The following is a 6,000-nucleotide window of genomic DNA, read 5'->3' as shown; positions in this document are numbered from 1 at the left end:
CAAATGAATCTGAGGAATTTACTACTTGTAAAATACTTCAAACACAACAAAAAAGTTAGCATTTAGACTGTTTTCAACAAATAGTTATACTGAGCCTGAATATTGGGAAAGAGGTCCAGGCACAAGATGCCTTTGGAATAAGTAAAAGTGGCTGAGTCATGTCCGACACTTTGTGACCCCATGGACTCTACAGTTCGTGGAATTCCCCAGGCCAGAATACTGGAGTGGGTAGCCTTTCCCTTCTCCAGGGGATCTTCCAACCCAAGGATTGAACCCAGGTCTCCCACATTGCAGGCAAATTCTTTACCAGGTGAGCCACAAGTGAAGCCCATTTGGAGTAAAGTAGAATTCATGCTTGTGCTCAGTCTCACTCTTTGAGGCTTCTCTGTCCATGGGATTCTCCAGGCAAGAATACTGAAGTGGGTTGCCATTTCTTACTCCAGGGGATCTTCCCAACCTAGGGATGAAACCTATGTCTCTTGTGTCTCCTATGTTGGCAGGCAGGTTCTTTACCACTGTGCCACTTGGGAAGCCCAAAGTAGAATTATAGATGGTAATCACAGTGAAGAGGGGCTGGGCATGGAGAGAGCAGAATGGGTAAGTAGGCTAGAGCAAGCCAATTTGTATCATTCAGATTACCTCCTGGTACCAGAGTGTTACACTGGGGTAGGATGAATAATTTTGGAAGAGTCTAAAGTTCTGGGGAATAATGCTTAATTGGAAGAAGAGAATGAAAGACTAGGAGTGAAATGAAGCAGCAAACCTAAACTCAAGAATTCAGGAGGTCCTTGCAGGGAAACAGAAAGGGACATAAGATACTATTTTGTTGTTCAGTTGCTAAGTTGTGTCTGACTCTTTGTGATTCCATGCACTGCAGCCTGCTAGGCTTCCCTGTCCTTCGCATCTCCTGGAGTTTTCTCAAACTCGGGTCCATTGAGTTGGTGATGCCCTCTAACCATCTCATCCTCTGTCATCCCCTTCTCCTCCTGCCCTCAATCTTTCCCAGCATCAGGGTCTTTTGTAATGGGTTGCCTCTTCGCATCAGGTGGCCAAAGTATTAGAGTTTCAGCTTCAGCATCAGTCCTTCCAGTGAATATTCAGGGTTGATTTCTGTTTGGATTAACTGGTTTGATCTCCTTGCAGTCCAAGGGACTCCTTGTCTTTTCCAGCACCACAATGCAAAAACTTCAATTATTTGCTGCTCAGACTTCTTTATGGTCCAACTCTCACATCTGTGCATGACTACTGGAAAAACCATAGCTTTGACTATACAGACCTTTGTCAGCAAAGTGATGTCTCTGCTCTTTAATACGCCATCTGCTGCTGCTGCTAAGTTGCTTCAGTCGTGTCCGACTCTGTGCGACCCCATGGACTGCAGCCTACCAGGCTCCTCTGTCCATGGGATTTTCAAAGCAAGAGTACTGGAGTGGGGTGCCATTGCCTTCTCCGTTAATATGCCATCTAGGTTTTCATTTCAGAGAAGGCAATGGCACCCACTCCAGTACTCTTGCCTGGAGAATCCCATGGATGGAGGAGCCTTGTAGGCTGTAGTCCATGGGGAAGCTAAGAGTCGGACACAACTGAGCGACTTCACTTTCACTTATCACTTTCATGCATTGGAGAAGGAAATGGCAACCCACTCCAGGTTCTTGCCTGGAGAATCCCAGGGACGGGGGAGCCTGGTGGGCTGCCGTCTATGGGGTCGCACAGAGTTGGACACGACTGAATCGACTTAGCAGCAGCAGCAGCAGCAGCAGCAACAGGTTTTCATTTAAGTTTGTCATAGCTTTTCTTCCAAGGAGCAAGCATCTTTTAATTTAATGGCTGCAGTCATAGTCCGTAGTGATTTTGGAGCCCAAGAAAATAAAATCTGTCACTGTTTCCTTTATTTCCCTGTCTATTTGCCATGAAATGATGTGAAGATACCATTTCGCCCTTTTAAAGCAGAGAAGGGATATTGTTAATGCCCTAAGCTAAGACTCCACTGGAATCCTATAAGTGGACTAGATTTCCCAGGGGAGGTTTTCTTTGGGAGCAGAATTTCAGGATTTCACACATTGTTCGTGGACCTCATCCTGAAAGGTTGCTCATCTTTTTACCTGCACGCCCAGTGGACGTGTGAGAAAAAACTGGCTCTTGAAATTCAGGATCCAGGGCTGGGAGGAAGAGTTGGTTTAAAAACACATATCCCATCTCAACTAAAAGCTAAGCATCAGCCAGCTGAACTGCAGAACTGCAGGGCTGGGAGTAAGGGAATGGAAGGGGAAGTGGCTGATGGAAGAATAACTTTGCCTATTCTCTTGACCAGTTAACTGTGGCCACCACAAAACAGCTGCCAATAATTTTGTGAGGTTAGGGGGTGGGAGGTATTGGAGCAGTGGTGGTGGTTTAGTCACTAAGTTGTGTCCAAATCTTGTGACCACATGGACCGTAGCCCTCCAGCCTCCTCTGTCTATGGGATTTCCCAAGCAAAAATACTGGAGTGGGTTGTCTTTTCCTTCTCCTGGGGATCTTCCTGACTCAGAGACTGAACCTGGGCCTCTTACATTGCAGGCAATCTCCTGCATTCCTGGGAGATTCTTTACTGACTGAGCCACTGGGGAAGACCTATGGAGCAGTGGTAGAGGGAAGGAAAAAGGAAACAAATAGGAGAAAGAGCTCGTTGCACCTGCATCATTATTCACTTAATAGCACTATGAATAGACCAGTAACAATTATTTGGTTCTCAAAGCATTTGACCAAAATGTGAAATCTTCATTTACACTGATCACAAAGTAAAGTATGCTCTGATAAAAAATAAAAGGCATCTGATAAAAGTATTCAATGTATTTTAGGATAAAGGCAAAATGATAGGATACTGAAAGAGAAACTCCTCAGGTCAGTAGGTGCCCAATATGCTACTGGAGATCAGTGGAGAAATAACTCCAGAAAGAATGAAGGGATGGAGCCAAAGCAAAAAGAATACCCAGCTGTGGATGTGACTGGTGATAGAAGCAAGGTCCGATGCTGTAAAGAGCAATATTGCATAGGAACCTGGAATGTCAGGTCCATGAATCAAGGCAAACTGGAAAGTGGTCAAATAAGAGATGGCAAGAGTGAATGTCGACATTCTAGGAGTGAGCAAACTAAAATGGACTGGAATGGGTGAATTTAACTCAGATGACCATTATATCTACTACTGTGGGCAGGAATCCCTCAAAAGAAATGGAGTAGCCATCATGGTCAACAAGAGTCCGAAATGCAGTACTTGGATGCAATCTCAAAAACAACAGAATGATCTCTGTTCGTTTCCAAGGCAAACCATTCAATATCACAGTAATCCAAGTCTATGCCCCAACCAGTAACGCTGAACAAGCTTAAGTTGAACGGTTCTATGAATACCTACAAGACCTTTTAGAACTAATACCCCAAAAAGATGTCCTTTTCATTATAGGGGACTGGAATGCAAAAGTAGGAAGTCAAGAAACACCTGGAGTAACAACAAAATTTGGCCTTGGAATACAGAATGAAGCAGGGCAAAGACTAATAGAGTTTTGCCAAGAAAATGCACTGGTCATAACAAACACCCTCTTCCAAAAATACAAGAGAAGACTCTATACATGGACATCACCAGATGGTCAACACCGAAACAAGATTGATTATATTCTTTGCAGGCAAAGATGGAGAAGCTCTATACAGTCAGCAAAAACAAGACCAGGAGCTGACTGTGGCTCAGATCATGAACTCCTTATTGCCAAATTCAGACTGAAATTGAAGAATGTAGGGAAAACCAGTAGACCATTCAGGTATGACCGAAATCAAATCCCTTATGATTATACAGTGGAAGTGAGAAATAGATGTAAGGGTCTAGATCTGATAGATAGAGTGCCTGATGAACTATGGATTGAGGTTCATGACATTGTACAGGAGACAGGGATCAAGACCATCCCCATGGAAAAGAAATGCAAAAAAGCAAAATGGTTGTCTGGGGACGGCTTACAAATAGCTGTGAAAAGAGGGGAAGCAAAAAGCAAAGGAGAAAAGGAAAGATATAAGCATCTGAATGCAGAGTTCCAAAGAATAGCAAGAAGAGATAAGAAAGCCTTCTTCAGCAATCAATGCAAAGAAATAAAGGAAAACAACAGAATGGGAAAGACCAGACATCTCTTCAAGAAAATTAGAGATACCAAGGGAACATTTCATGCAAAGATGGGCTCCATAAAGGACAGAAATGGTATGGACCTAACAGAAGCAGAAGATATTAAGAAGAGGTGGCAGGAATACACAGAAGAACTATACAAAAAAGATCTTCACGACGAAGATAATCACGATGGTGTGATCACTGACCTAGAGCCAGACATCCTGGAATGTGAAGTCAAGTGGGCCTTAGAAAGCATCACTATGAACAAAGCTAGTGGAGGTGATGGAATTCCAGTTGAGCTCTTTCAAATCCTGAAAGATGATGCTGTGCAAGTGCTGCACTCAATATGCCAGCAAATTTGGAAAACTCAGCAGTGGCCACAGGACTGGAAAAGGTCAGTTTTCATTCCAATCCCAAACAAAGGCAATGCCAAAGAATGCTCAAACTACTGCACAGTCGCACTCATCTCACACGCTAGTAAAGTAATGCTCAAAATTCTCCAAGCCAGGCTTCAGCAATAGGTGAACTGTGAACTTCCTGATGTTCAAGCTGGTTTTAGAAAAGGCAGAGGAACCAGAGACCAAATTGCCAACAACTGCTGGATCATGGAAAAAGCAAGAGAGTTCCAGAAAAGCATCTATTTCTGCTTTATTGACTATGCCAAAGCCTTTGACTGTGTGGATCACAATAAACTGTGGAAAATTCTGAAAGAGATGGGAATACCAGACCACCTGACCTGCCTCTTGAGAAATCTGTATGCAGGTCAGGAAGCAACAGTTAGAACTGGACATGGAACAACAGACTGGTTCCTAATAGGAAAAGGAGTACGTCAAGGCTGTATATTGTCACCCTGCTTATTTAACTTCTATGCAGAGTACATCATGAGAAACACTGGACTGGAAGAAGCACAAGCTGGAATCCAGATTGCCGGGAGAAATATCAATAACCTCAGATATGCAGATGACACCACCCTTATGGCAGAAAGTGAAGAGGAACTCAAAAGCCTCTTGATGAAAGTGAAAGTGGAGAATGAAAAAGTTGGCTTAAAGCTCAACATTCAGAAAATGAAGATCATGGCATCTAGTCCCATCACTTCATGGGAAATAGATGGGGAAACAGTGGAAACAATGTCAGACTTTATTTTATGGGGCTCCAAAATCACTGCAGATGGTGACTGAAGCCACGAAATTAAAAGACGCTTACTCCTTAGAAGGAAAATTATGACCAACCTAGATAGCATATTCAAAAGCAGAGACATTACTTTACCAACAAAGGTTCGTCTAGTCAAAGCATTTATGGATGTGAGAGTTGGACTGTGAAGAAGGCTGAGTGCCGAAGAATTGATGCTTTTGAACTGTGGTGTTGGAGAAGACTCTTGAGAATCCCTTGGACTGCAAGGAGATGCAACCAGTCCATTCTGAAGGAGATCAGCCCTGGGATTTCTTTGGAAGGAATGATGCTAAAGCTGAAACTCCAGTACTTTGGCCACCTCATGTGAAGAGTTGACTCATTGGAAAAGACTCTGATGCTGGGAGGGATTGGGGGCAGGAGGAGAAGGGGACGACAGAGGATGAGATGGCTGGATGGCATCACTGACTCGATGGACGTGAGTCTGGGTGAACTCCGGGAGTTGGTGATGGACAGGGAGGCCTGGCGAGTCGGACACGACTGAGTGACTGAACTGAAAGCATTCACAGTACCAGTCATCTTCACATTGGTTTTGGGTACTTATGATGTAGGTGACTTTACATTTATCTCATTTAATAATCTGACAATTCTACAGGATAAATCCCTATTTTGCGAATAAGGAAACAAATTCTCAAAGAACTTAAGACTTCATTTAAATCACACAATTATTCAGTACAGGAAGTGGGATTAGA

This window comes from Bos indicus x Bos taurus, chromosome 2 (assembly GCF_003369695.1).
Source record: "Bos indicus x Bos taurus breed Angus x Brahman F1 hybrid chromosome 2, Bos_hybrid_MaternalHap_v2.0, whole genome shotgun sequence".
NCBI classification, from domain to species: Eukaryota; Metazoa; Chordata; class Mammalia; order Artiodactyla; family Bovidae; genus Bos; species Bos indicus x Bos taurus.
Note: the sequence above shows the minus strand (reverse complement) of the source record.